The sequence below is a fragment of the Talpa europaea genome (genome assembly GCF_964194135.1).
Source record: "Talpa europaea genome assembly, chromosome: 5".
NCBI classification, from domain to species: Eukaryota; Metazoa; Chordata; class Mammalia; order Eulipotyphla; family Talpidae; genus Talpa; species Talpa europaea.
Genome location: NC_140071.1, coordinates 140,116,126 through 140,131,375, shown reverse-complemented (window position 1 = coordinate 140,131,375; position 15,250 = coordinate 140,116,126).

Below are 15,250 nucleotides of genomic sequence, written 5' to 3'. Positions count from 1 at the left end.
ATTGGTTTCTTTTTTTTGTCTTCATAGTTTTATCTTCTCCAGAAGGTCATATGATTGGAATCATACATCATGGAGTCTTTTCAGATTGTCTTCTTTACTCCATAACATGCATTTAGGTCTCCTAAATGAGAATGAATGAATCCATGAGTGGAATTGTCACAATAGGCATGTTCCACCAGGACCAAACTCTAGCCAGAGGACATACACCCTAGTGCTCTGAGTTTCCTTGTAAGACAGAAAAAATGTTTCAGATATTCTTGAGTCAACAGATTGATTAAGAGCATCATGGTGATGGTGTGGGTAGGAATTGGTGATTGGTGGTGTTTTAAAAAATATGTTGTGGTCAATAAACTAGAGAAGGAAATCTGAATTGCTCATTGAAATAATTATTAGGCAAATGTATCTAGAGGGGCCTACAATATGAAGTCATCCACATGTAAAATTGAATCTCTAAACAGGTAAAGGTAAATCTATAAAACTTTCAGAAAACAACAATAACAACAAAGATAGTGGAGATGATCTTTTAGGTACAAAAGTATGATACATGAAAAAAAACCTGGGACTTCATAATAATTAAAAAAAATACCCTGCTATTCTGTCAAAGACACAGTTAATAGCATCAAAGCACAACCTACAAACTAGGAGATAATATCTGAAGCACAGATTTTACAGTCTTGTCATATAAACTATACAAACAAATTTTAAAACTCAGCAAAAAGACAATCCAATTAAATCCAGGTAAATACATTTAAATGTACTAAAAAAAAAATCAGACAACTCAGCAAAGAAGATATTGATAACAAGTAAGAAAATGAAAATACATAAATATATTCAACATCTTTTGCCCTCAGGGAACTGAACATTAAAACAATCACACATGACTATATACCTATTAGAATGGCTAAAACCCCAAACACTGGCAACACCAAGTGCCAGCAAGATGTGGTCCAGAAGGAATGGCCTCCTCATTCGGTGCTTATGAAATACAAGGTGATACAAACACAGGAGAAGATAGTGTGGAAGCGTCTTACAAAAACGAGTATACGCATCCTGTAATTTAACACTTATTCACCTTCGTGCTCACTCAAAATGAACTGAAAAGTTATATTCACACAAAATTCTGCCCATAAGTGCTTATAGCAGCTTAAATCGTCATTGTCGGAACTTGGAAGCTGCCAAAATGCCCTTTAGCAGGTGGGTAGGTAACTAAACTGTGGTCTGTTGCTGTGCTGCAAAGTCACAAAAAGACTTTCTCCAAATGTTCATTTCTTAGCATCCTGCCTGCAGTCTCTGCTGAACTTATTATTTTAGTTAACTGATCCAGGGATCCACAGGGCATGCCTCTGTGGTCTCTGCCCACCCTCTCTCTCAGCCCCATCGGTGTGGGTGGGATCAACTAACTACAAAGGATGTGGTTGGATGAGCAGAAGCTTTGCGGTTGTCAGATGGGCGGCAGGAAGAGGGACCCAGAGCAAGGCAAGCAGATCCTCATCCCAGCCTCTCTCTCTATCTGTGGCTGTAGACAGACAGCTAACTCCTCTAAACCTCTATCTCTTCATCTATAAAATGGATCTTTATGAAGCAGATATATTATTCTATCCATACATATTGGGCAACTCTTCATTCTCTCAGGACCATTCATGACTCAAGGAGCTGTAAAATCTCTGCTGGGGGCTTCCCAACCCAGCTAAATTGGTTTATTTTGATTCTGCCTTTCAGTTTAAGCTGCTCTTTCTGACCTAACAAGCCCCAGAGTCGAAGACTTGCTATTTATAAACAACGTGACTCTCCTTTTTTTCAAAGAGACTCTATTTTTAACTTTAGCAGAATCACCAAGATTTTGTGTCTGTTAAAAATAAACTTGTGCAGCAGAGAGTTTTTGACTAAAAAGTGGTGCAAAATCATTTCTCGAAGAATAAAGACTTGCACTTTTAATTTTTCCTTAAGCAGTTAAAAAAAACATAGATAACTAGGTTAGAGTGATAACTAGATTCTGCTAGACTTGTTAGAGCTGAGAGGGACTTCTATTAACTGGTCCACCTTATCGATTTAGATGTGGAAATTGAATTCCAGAGAGAAGGGATGCTCAAGGTCACACAGCTAGTTGATGTCAGGACTGAGAGAACGCCAAAGCGTCCTAGTCTTTTCCAACAGCTATAAACAAAGGAGAAAGATAGAGGTAAACATGGTATGAATGGAACTTCTCATGAGAATCATTCTTAAGTCATGGTAATTACATAACTTCCCCTATGCCCCTAGCGTCGGTGCGGGGCGATCTCCTAAAATCAAAACCTCTGCATGGGTCTCATTTTCTTAAAGGGTTAGCTTTTTTCTTAAAGGTTTAGCTTTTAAGTAAATTTGTTGGGAGTCACAGAAGCATGGTGATTCCTTGAACTTTTGTTTCCATGTGGACAGAGAAGCAATCCTTACAAAGATTATCTTACCTTATGGCTGTGAAAACTGAGTCTCCCAAAAATTATATGAAGTGTTCAGAGTCCGCCATGTTAGATTTTTTTTTTTTTCTTTACAGACCATCTGCTCTTCTGTGTAAATGCTGGACTCAGGTTTCGTGTATTATAGGAAGGTGTAAACCAGTCCAGGTCTAGACTCTGGCATAAATACGCTCTTACAGGCTGTCTCCATCCTCTATCCATTCCCCCTATTCTGCTCAGTGAAGCTTTCTACCATAATTTGAACGTTCAGTTCTAAGATGTAAGTTTGAATCCGAGGGAAGGACAAGGACAACGTTCTAGTCTAGACAAGACTAGGTCTCCATGGTTCATCCAAACTCATTCTACCTCTGTGATGCTTGAGATAAAGACCCAATTATTAGTAAAATATCCACCTGCCTTTTGTGTTTCCACTTATTAAGTGCCCCCAATTGCCTCGCAGGGAGAAGGGGGCCAGGCAGGATATCAGTGTCCTTGGACGAGCTCTGACCCTCCGTAAGGGGCACTACAATGTGCCAGACCCCATTCAAGCTGCATTATATACATTCTTTACATCCTTCAAGAATGCTGCAAGAAAATAGAATCTGAGACTGCAGAGCGAAATCTTAGACCACTAGGCTGTTGAAAACCAAATGGTACGTTTTATTTATCATTCAACCGCCACCACCCACAACACATCTCAAAGATTCCATTACCTATTTTACAGTTCAATGCGGACATCGAAGCTCATGACTCCAACCGTTTCAGTGAGGCATAATCAAAGCTAAAACTGAGGGGCTGCAATTTCATATATAATTCTTCCATAACAGCAAGACTATATTTGGCTTGAGATATGATTGATGTTTCCTTTGAGAAAATGCTTTTTAAAGATACACACATTGCTCATGGGTGTGCCTGAATTCTGGGAACGCTTTACAAGTAGTCACCAAGTGGAGCCCTAAGAAGCAGCTCAGGGTAAGGAGGAAGTTATTAACATTCTCCATCCTGCCCTTGCCATGACTAGGAATAAATTGCAGCTTTCTATAGAGAGCTTTGAAAACAATCAGAAGGAGGGGCTGTGACTTCCAGATGGGAAGTTCATGAGCAGGGTGCACAGTACAGTCTAGTAGCTACCAAGGCAAGCGGTGGAAGGAGTCCCAGCCACGGTCAGTAGGGGTGATTTCTTCAGAGCCAATTACTTCATAGTCAGAGGAATCAATACTCTTAGTTTCACCTTGAATGTTTCATTATCTCTTCTGCATTGTGAAGAAATGATCTTTTCATTAAAGGATCCAGGAAAACTGTCACTTCTGTGAAGGCATTACTCATCCCCAGTTACTCTTTTACATAACTTTATAAGGTCAGGCTTGCTATTCTGTATTATAAGTATGATAATTAACTTATCATGCATTTAGATTCCATCAGAGAAACAAGTCCACAATAAGTAATATTAAGACAAGAGCTTTGCATAAGGATGAAGCCACCTAGAACTGCAGGAGAGGATGAAGAAGTCCAGTCTGTTTTTTCACTGTCTGGCATTACCTCCAAAGCCACTGAAGGTCGACAAGGCCAACAGCTGGGGAAAAAACTGAAAGTAGAATTGAAGACAGCAAGAACAATCTGGAAATGATAAAGACAGTTGGAGTGCATGAGAACTAACTGGAACTCACCGGTCACCAGCTCCAACCCCACCACGGCAGGAGGCCTGTGCAGAAGCTCATGTCCTTCACCAAAACCTGGGTTTCCCCCGGCCCAGTGCTTGAAGGAGCTAAAGAGGGAATCCAACAGGAGGTGGAGGAGCTGCACAATTAGTGCAAGATGAAGACATCAGTTTGTCTCAAGAGAGCGATGAAGTCAGCATATCAAAGATTGTGCGAGACTTCAGCATTTTTTTGTGACCTTAAACCAACATTTAGAAATTAAATAACTGTGCTTTTATTTAAAATTTATTTTTTTATGCAAACAAAAACTGGGGTGTAAGCCAGAGTTTGGGGGGAGTGAGAGGATTTACCAGAGACAGACAATGTGGAATCTCTACCCTCAGGTGTGGTCACCTTAGTTTTCCCATCACTGAAGTGCCTGCAATCCCCTACTGCCCTGCACCATGCTCTCCTCCCGCCTGCTCCCCACTCTCCGTGTCCCTCCTGACTTCCCCAGTTGAGTATCTCAGATCCACGGGGATTTCTTGAAGGACTGAAAACTGATTTATCACATGACCCAGCACTTCAGCTCCCAGGTATCTATCCAAAACCACAAAAATACTAATTCAAAAGGACCCCTGCACGCCTATGTTTATAGCAGCAAGAACTTTTTTTTTTTAAAGATTTATTTATTTATGCATACAGGCCAGAGATGTGGGGGTGGGGGGGTGAGAGGATTCACCAGAGACAGAGTGGGGAACAGAACAGGCAGACTGACTGAAATACACTGAGGGGAACAGCAGACGAGACAGGAGAGGTCTGCTGCGCCATGTGGGTTTCTCTCTGGCTGGCCGGGGATAGAACTCCTGCTGCAGAGGCTGCGGATTGCTTCATAGTGCGGTGCTTAACTTCTTGCGCCACCAGGGAGGCCCAAGAACTTTTGGAATTTAAAAAAGTCAGCCCCAGGGCCTCCCTAGTGGCCTAATAGACTGTAGCAAGCAGGTCATGTGGTCAGTTTTCATGTCTAAGCTGTAAGGAAATGACCACATCCTTTTTCTGTTTTGGGAATAATTGTTCTTGGAACCAGGCACCCTGCTATGAGGAGGCCCCGACTCCATAGCGAGACACAGGTAGGTGTCCCTGCAGATGGTCCAGCTGGGGCTCCATGCAAAGGCCAGGATCCGCATGTGGGTGTGGGCGCCTGTTGCACACATGCAGTCCTACCCCGTGTCCAGTTTCAACCACATGGGAATAACAAGAACCACCACATTGAACCCAGTCAAGCCCCAGAATTCCGGAAGACAATGCAAAAATGGTTGTTGCTATTTTAAGAATTACATTTTGGGGAGATTTGCTATAAAATAGTAAATATGTGAAAGAACATGTAATAATGTTTGATGAATAAATAAAATAATGATAAAACCATGAAATGTTTTATTATCGATTGATCATATTTTGCGGTGTGTTTGGATATTTGAAAGAGTACTTCAATACACAAATGCTGAAAATTTGAGAACTCGAGAGTTCAAGTAAATATTTTTTAGTAAATATTTTTGTAGGACAAAGTTAGGTTTACCCTTGTTCATTTTCCATTTCAGTCTTTTTTCTAGTGTAGCATTAAGAAGTAGTACTTAACCATGATACGAAGCACTTACTAAAAATTCTATCTGTCACTTTCGACATAGAAATATAGACTGGTTCTCCTTTTTTTCCAGTGTTGATAATATAATTTTGATGAGGTAGGAAACAAGCATTACGTGTGAGTTGCTGGATTTAGTGAAATAAATACTAGGTCAATATACGTATGAAATGTATGTGGGTCAATTCTTGTTTGCTTTTTAGTTGCAATCGAGGCAAAACAACGAATGTCTGTGACATGGTCTCCTTTGCCAAGATTCATCAATGAAAACACAGAGCCTCCTTCAAGGACTCAATCTTCTGGAGATCAGATTGGCCATGACCACATAGTGTCATACAGTGCTATGCAAATGTAGAGGAAGTTGAATTGGATTCCAAATCAGGAACATTTTGCTCTAGATGATAGAATGGAAAAATTTTTATGTAAAAAAAAACTTTTAGGCTTTGCAGGACCTACAGCCTCTGTCACAATTGCTGCCCTAGTCTGGTGCTCCTGCAGGAAAGCAGCTGTAGCCCACACCAAACCAAGGAATGCACCGCGTTCCCTTGCAACTTTATGAACAAACCCGGTGCTCACTGGATTCTGTCCACAGCGTGTCATTTGCCGATTCCTGGCCTGGAGTTTGTCTCTGCACATGTGAGTTGTGGGACCCCTGGAGCAGCTGTGTGGGGTTCTCAGCTTCTGTTCCCTTCTCTGTGAAACAGGGGTAATTGTAGCAGCCTCCCTCGCGCACCAGCATGAAAAGCTAAAGAAAACGGCTGTGGACTTTCTTTGACGACTCTGTCCTGCTATGGACAGGTTAAGTTCGTTGCCATATTCATGTATTTTTATCTAGGACTCGCAGCTCTCTTCTCTTAGCCAGCTTTCGTATCTTTCTTGAGAAACCGCAGCTTCATGTGAAGCTGGAGGGAAGTTGGTTGGGGCCTGGCCCCCTGGCCTCGATCCCCTAAGCAGTCCACTTCACCCCCGGCTCATGGGATGCTGTTTCCTAAGTTGTCTTCCCTGACTCTGCCTGCTAAATTAGGTATCGCCACTTCCTTCAATACACTCTGCTCTGTTTCTTTCTAGCACATGTCAGACCCTGCGATGATCTTGTTTTCTATATCTTTGCCTCCTAATTATCTGTCAGCCCCATTACGATAGCGATTTATTTTTTTCTGATTTGTTTAACAGTATCTCCACAGCATTTAGGGATGTGCTTGCCATATATTGTGGATTCAACATACACTTGCAAATGAACTGAATGAAGGAAATGCACAACATTAGCTCACCTACACACAAGGGAGGGTTACTGCAACTGACCTGGGCAGATCCTCTAGGGTTCTCAGAATCTGGAGCAAAATTTTACTTTTTTGCCACTCAGCAATGTTAAGTCACCTACCACGACATGGGAGACTATGAAGGCACTGGCAGAAACTGACCATGGACAGCAGCGTACGCCTTTGATGTGGCGCGCTATGGAATTGTGCTGGCAGCCTGCATTGTCTCCTGCAGCCCGGTGTGGCTTTGGGAGTCACCTGGCCTGGCCCCCGTTCTAGACACACATTTCTCCTTTCATCATTCCAGGCATGTTTAGTTACTGCTATGGGCTCTGGACTGTTCTAGACTTGAGCTGGTCACCTACCTATCCCAGGATCCTTAATTTTCCGCTGTCCGTGAAGTGCCCTCTCCTGCTTCCTGAGTTATTCCAGTTCACTTTCCAGGCACCAGCTCTGCCAGCTGCACGGTGCAGGGTCAGCCCACTCAAATTTTCTTTGCCAGCAGTTTGACATGTGGCACCGTGCGGCCTTCCTGCTTCACACCCTCTGCACTTTGATTCTCTTTGGAAATGGGCGTGAGGTTCAAGGGCGTGCAGATGGCCTGTAGCAGAGATGCCGCAGCGGGCGTCGTGCTCAAGCACTCCCTCCGCTCAAGTCTGTCAGGGCCACGCTCAGCATCCACTTCAGCACCAATCAGCGGCCAGAGAGCCAGCACTCCTGATGCGCTTACTCAGCCTAGCACAGGTTCTCTGAAGGACACAGAAGAGCAGCTGCAGGGTCATCCTTATATTTCTTCGTGATACTTTATCACTTTTTAAAAATTGTGTTCTTTTTCTTAAGGTGATGTTGGTTTACAGCACTGAGTGTGATTTAAGGAAAGAGACACACAATGCTTCAGCGGTGTGTCTCCTGGCACCCTCAGGACACCTTTAACTAAGATGCTTCACAGAGGCCTCTGTGCGGCCCAGTGGCCCAGGAATGAAATGTCCTGCGACACTCCAAGGGCTCCCGTCTCAGCAAAGTGCCCGCTGCGGACAAGAAGGCTAAAATGTGGAGGGAAGATCCCAGAGTCAGGACAGAGACTTTCTCTGGAATTTCTCAGGGTATCCAATACCTGTCAGCTCAGAGAACCCCCATTTTCCCGCAGGCTGCCCAGTGGATGCACTGGCCACACACAGCGAGTTCTAATAAGCCCCTCCTCTGTCTCCGTTTACTGCAAAACACACACATGTGAAGCAAACAATTGGATCAAAAAGGATAATAATAAAATTATGAGTAAATGATTTTACTCCTAATGACTGAGCAGATGCAGAGCCTCACAAAATAGAGAGAAAACCCCTGAAGGGTCTTTCCATCCCTCTATATTGCTAAGCCAAGGCAAAGTCAATGTGTGGGATTTCTGATTTAATAGGACAGTGGAGAGAATTTAATAGGATGCTGGAGAGAAGGCGATGAGTTTAATGTAGATTGTGAGTTTCACAGAGTCAGGATGTGACGAAAATTGCTCTGTGTTATCTGCACCATTTTCTCTCCTCCCTTTGGCCCCTAGTTGAGTCCGGCGGTGTCTCTGAAGGCGTGGCGGAGATAAAGCCTGCACGTGTTTGGCCAGCTTGCCAAGTGATTGGATAGTCTTCTCAAGGATTTTGAATGCCGTCTTGAAGGGAAACTGGTAGGCACTGACAGGTTTTAGGCAGGAAATTACTTTCTCAAATTTACAATTTAAAAGCTACCTCTGGCTACAGTGCAGGGGAGGAATTGGAGCATGCTGAGACTAAAATCAAGAAGATTCTAGAACTGGCTGCCATTATCTCTAAGAACACAGTAACTGAACCAAGCACAAGAGCCTGTGAAGAGGGAAGGGAAGAGGTTGAGCTGGGCAACCTCTTCTTTTTTTAAAAAAAAGATTTATTTATTTATGTATACAAGTACTGGGGTACAGGCCAGAGATGTGGGAGGGTGAGAGGAGCCACCAGAGACAGAGTGGAGAACAGAACAGGCAGACTGACTGAAATACACCACAGAGGGGGGCAGCGGGCAAGACAGGAGAGGTCTGCTGTGCCTGGATAACCTCTTCTTAACACTAGCACTTGAGCAGGAGCTGGGCCTCTTTTGACCTGTGCCTGCTGAAACCCTCAGACCCTGACTGGGAAGGGTATGGTATGAGCACACCTGCTCATCAACTATTGGTCATACATGAGAAAGGAAAACCACTGCTGTTTGACTGGACCAGAGGAACTCAGCTCTGGTATTTGTTGACTTTTTATCTTTAGATCTCAAATAAGATTCATGCACACACATAGACACCCTCTCAACACACAAGTCCTCCTACATTGTAAGTTAATTATGGAACCTTCTGGCAAGGACAGTTGAAGCCAAGGTTGGCATTGGCTATTCCTGTCGATTGCTAGATTTGACTCTACCCTTTTAGAATTTAGCACCTCCTTTTTCCTAGTAGTTATTGGAAGTCTCCAAAAGAATGGGAAAAGGGTAGGGCCGGAAGTTGAGTCAAATTTCTCAAGGAAGCTGAAACCCAGATGGAATCAACCCATCTGAAGATTCAGCTCAGAGATAAGGGTTGGGCTGTGCAAGCCAAAGGTGGACTTGATTCTGCAGGATGCCTGGGCTCATCCCAGAGCATGCTATTTCAATTGTAGCCGAGGATTTGGAATCTATGATTTCTAAACACCACAGACTTAGATAACACACATGCTTGATTTGTATGTTTCAATAGGCATGCTGGTAAATAATGGCATGATAACAAGGATGCTGTTGGTAATAATGATAATGAAAGACGAGGCATGGGATATAACAATGATAAGGGTGCAGGTAATTCTGGTCCCCATTCCTCTGAACCTCCGAACATATCCTTGGTGTGAAACGAGAAAAGCAAAAATGTGCTGTTTGCCTCAGTTGAATCTGGTTCTGATTAAATATTCATATTTTTGCTTCCACATGTTCTTGAGAAGCAAATTTGCAATGTCTTCTGTGCTCTAGAAAAGAAGGAACAATCTGTTTGCCAGTGGAGGGAAAACTGGAGGTGTTAGACTAACTCAGACCTTCCTGAAGGATTTTAGAAGAGAAATTGGATGGATGCAATTTGAATCTTGAGTGTTGACCTCAGAGCCAACTGTCATGAAGACCAGACCATAGTCATCTGCACAATGTCCGCTGCGCAAGGCCTGGGGGCTCTCCCGCCTTGTATCAGGATGGATTGTCATGGACTCGGGGTAGAGAGGATCATATGGCTTCCATTTTGCAGATGAGACTCAAATCTGGGGTCAGTCAACCTGACAGGAATGATCAAGAGGGGACAGAGAGAGGATTTCATGGGGGCCTTGCTCACACCTGTCTGATGTTGTGTTCTAGAAGCTCATGTCCCTGCCCCAAGGATTCATTCTCAGCTTGAACCCTAATGCTCAGGTACACCTCCCTCCTTGCTGTGCTTCAGCAAACCAGCCCCGGGCCCCTGAACACACTGATTTTCGCCATAAAGTCTATTGAATAGCACATCAGAGGAGTGTCATCCCACTTTCCCCCACAGTTTCTGGTGGGTGCTGACCACCTTGGGGGTCCTTGACTGTCATTACCCTGATTTCTTCCCTCATCTTTGCATGCCCCCCTCCATGAATATTAGATTACAAGCCCACTTTCCTGTGACCTCATCCTGCTTATTACATCTGCAGTGACCCTACTTCCAAATCCAGGGACATCCTGAGGAGGTGGGGGTCACCACATTAACAGATGAATGTAGTGGGCACCCAGAAATGTCAACCCGGCACTGAGGCACCCCTAAGTCCAGGTGGGGCAGGCCCTGAGCCTGGAGGGACCCTCGAGTACAGCTTCCTGAGCCTGCACAGGTTGTTGGCTCTCCATGGGAAGACAGAACAAACGAGGCATCCTGGGCTGCTGCTCCCACAAAGTAAGACTGCTGCCCCCGAGCAGGAACAGCCTTGTTTATTTTCCTGCTCGGCATCCGTGAGGACAGAAGCAGGCGAACTTGACTGACAGCGATTATGCATAATTGACTAAGCAGGAATCTGGCTGCCGCCGCTCTCCCTCTGCATACAGGATCCTCTCGGGGGCGCCGGTCCAGGAATCTGCCTGCCAGGCCCAGCCCTGGGCCACCTGTGTCTCTTGAATCATTCATTAGCAGGTGTCCTCATCTCAACTCGCAAAGCACAAGTGTCTTCAGCAAGGAGGAAGCTGCTGCCGAGAAGGCCTAGCGCCCCCAGAGCTGCTGCACGAGGCCTCCAGCACATGCCTGCTTTGGGGCGAAGAGAGCTAACAAGCAGCAGTTGGAGTGACACCCCGGCTTTCTATTGTCAGGACCACACCCCATGTTACCGTCAGCTTCTGTCTCCCACAGAAGGCCTCGCTTCCAAACTGGATTTGAGTCGCTCTCCTTATCTGCGACACAGACTCCCAGCTCTCTTCTGCAGACGGCTGCATGCTGGGGCTAATTTTAGATATCACCAACTCGGGGCTTATTTTAGGTTCCAGAAGTTTACATTGATGTCTGCTTCAAAGCACAACCTGCAGGACTGTGCGTGCGCGTGCATTGGAGCGTGGACGTGTGTGGCACTCGCCGACTTTCTTGAATAACTCCCAATTTGTCCTTGCAGAACATTTTCAGTGGAGTGCTCATTGTGTGCCAGAATTAAAAGTGGAATTTTAAGTCTAAAACAACCGACCCAGGAATAGAGGAGCTGGTTTCCCTTCACCCCCTGCCTTCTGCAGGAGACTTTCCGATTGTGATGGTTTTTTTTTGGTCGTAAATATTTTTGTTGTTTTTTTCCCCCCACAAAGTTTGAATTTCAAGCTTGATCTGAACCACCAGATGCGACGGCTTTGATGAAGCGTGCTGTGTGCGCCCCTTTGCAGCGACTCTGCAGGTGGCTCCATGTCGTAGGAATGAGAGAACTGAGGTTCCCATGGGTGTCCCTTGGCGGCGGTGACTCAGATGAGGCGCGAGGACCCCAGGACTCCTGGCTCCTTGTTTCAAGGCGGGTGCTGTGTCCTGGGGACCCTGGCTCTGCAGAATGCACTAAGGTCCCCCCGATGGAGACCCGAGTGACCCCGTGTGCCCCGGGCAGGGCTCAGACACCATGATCTTCAGGGTCACCCGGGAGCTTAGAATGAATTCCTAAGTCCTCCTCAACCAATTCAGAAATTATGGGGGAGAGGCCTGGGGATGGGACATTTCTGCGCATTCCCCAAAGCTGATGAGATGAACCCCACTGACATAGGGAATAATCACGAGACTTGAGGTCAGAGAGACAGGCCCTACTGTGTGCTGCATGGTTTTAAGGTAATCAACCTTCCCGAGCCTTGAGTCTCAGTTTTAAAATGAGGACAAAAATCATTCAGGTAGGCAGATAATGCGACATCAAATCACCACCTGTAATGACGGACAAAAGATAACTATTAGGAGTCCTGAAAAGTCAGGCTTAGAGTGAACTTTTGCTTATGGGATCATACACCGCCCCCCAAGTTCTGCCACTTCAATGAAGTGTTCAAAATGTATGTGTGCCGGGGCGGTGGGGGGCGGGGGAGGCGGTCTTGGCTTCAACAAGGAGTCAGAATAACATTTAAGAATGGCTTGATTCTGGATTTGAAGGGGATTTATCTGTTGTGGCTCCAAAGTGGATGAATGCAGCACATTAAAAGCCAATCCATTTGCACTTTGCACATATTTTAAATACCCATCAAAACAAATAGAACCAAGTCAGCGTATATTTCTTCTTAATACCAGGACTGACCACAGCCTCATTAACTGTGGTCACATTTAACCTTCAAACCTCAGGTGCAGGGTTTCCTGATTCCTGAGTCAATCTTGGTAAAGCCCGGAGTTCCAGCAAGAGCCTTGGCGACGTGGGGTTTGGAATTACCTGGCCTAAATCCAGAGATGCGGTGTTCATTTTCATGCTTCTGGCTGGAGATGTCCAAAGGTGAGGCCTCCCTTCTGATTCCACCCCCTCACACCCCAGCACATCCTTCTCCCTGGAGTTTCTGAATTCACCTTTCTTCAACTCGCCAGTTTTATTATGTACAAATTACTATAAAATTGCAGTAACTTAAGGTGCACAAGATTGATAAACGTTTATGTACATATTATGAAATTGATATGTGTATATATTATGTCTATATGATATATATATGTATATATACTAGTTCTTTTGCATTTCCCCAGCACTGAACTCTGAGCAGGTTAGACCTAATTCTGTCTCCTGCTCCCCCCACACCCCCTTCCCTTGCTCTTGCTCGCCTCACAAGTCAGGTTTATTCTGCTATCACTGCTTACAGTAAAATTCCACCTTTTTTATGTTTGACTCTGTGCAATTTGATAACACATAGACTCATGTAATTACCACAGTAGAGACAAAGAACATGTCCACAACCCAAAAGTCCCCTAATACCCTTTGGCATCAATCCTCTTCATCTCTCTAAATACCTGTATTTATTGTGCGTATATACACTATATACATCATGTATGAGCCGGAGATCTGTCTGTCCTTCTTCAGGATACCATGTAATATGACTCCTATAACATGCAGCCTCTCCGGTCAAGCTCTGCCCACTGAGGGTAATGAATCTGAGCTGCACGCATGTTCCCCCATGTACCTGTTTCATTGCTAATCATATCACATCACCTGGGTGACCACATTTGTTTACCTATTCATGATGTGACAGATATTTGGATTTTTCCCAGGTTTGTCAATTGTGAATAAACATCCACCTATAGGATTTTGTTTGAACACGTCTTTTAATTTATCCTGGAAAGTACCTCTAAGTAGGATTATTGCATCAATTGTAAGGTGTGTTTAACTTGATAAGAAAGTTTCCTTCTAAGCAAACTTTCTCAGAGTCACTGTACCATTTTCCTTCCTACCAGCCATGATTGAGAGACCAAGTTGTTCTATACTTTTGCGAGCACTTCATATTGCCAATGTATTTCATATTCCAAATGATGTATGAAGCCAACCTACGGTTAGACAGATTTCCCTTTGCTTTCTCTGAAAAGCATTGTCATTTTAGGTTATTTATTTTTGTATATGTGTAGTTTTTGAATATGGCATGAGGTCAATATAGAGGATTTTTCCTATTAGCATATAGTTATTATACTTGCCCCGGTACAATTTATGGAAAGGACGAACAATTTTTCATTGACTTTTTTATAGTTGTTAAAAATTTCAATTCCATGGATCATGTCTGTCCCCTAACCTCGAGCTCAGCAAAATCTGGCCTAGTGCCCATTTTTATACGTCTATAAATTAAAAGAGAATTTACATTTTTTACGTGGTTAAAAAATTAAAAGAATAACACTTGAAAATTGAAAGAAATTCAAATTTTAGTTTCCCTAATGTTTTATGGAAACAACCATGATCATTGATTTTTATAAATTTTTTTTTTATTGATAGCTACTTTCACATGACTATGACAGCGTTCACAGTCAACAGAGAACCTGTCGCCCATAGAATCTAAAATATTTACTACATAGGGGTCATGACTATTTGAGTAGAACTTACATTGTAATATTATTGAATCTTCCAACCTACAATCATGGTAGATTTCTCTTTCTTAAATTACATGAGTTACTCTCATCAACATTTGTATTTTCAACATATTACTCTTGATCAATTTTTATGTAATAATTTATTATGTTTTGAAACCATTTTAAATGGTATTATTTTATACACTTCAACATTCATTTGTTCATTGATAAAATAGAGAAATAAAACTGATTTTTCTATATTTATCTTGTATCCTCCTAACTTGCTAAAATCGTTTAAGTGGCAACTTGTAAATTCATTGGGGTCTTCTAAGTAGAGAATCATGTCAAATGTTAAGAGTGATAGCTTTATTATTTTCCATTTGGTAGAGCTTTTATTTTATTTCACTGATGTAGTACATTTCATAGGAATGTCTGTAAGATATTGAACAGGAATTGAGAGCACAGATATCCTTGCCTTGTTTCAATTTTAGGAAGAAAGAATTCAGTCTTTCACTATTAAGAATAACGTTAATGTAGGGTTCTTATATGGGACTTTCTTTAGATTAAGTTTGCTTTAATTTCTAGGGCTTTTTTAAAGTTTATCATAAATGGTTGATGAATTTTTTGAAATGCTTTGCATCTCTGAGATACTCCTATTTTTTCTTATTTATTCTAATATTCCATTAAATTAAATATTCTACATTCTATATATTGTATTCTGTATTCTAATAATCAATTACATTGGCTGATTGTCAAGTACAAAAACCACACTTAGGTTTCTGGGGTAACAC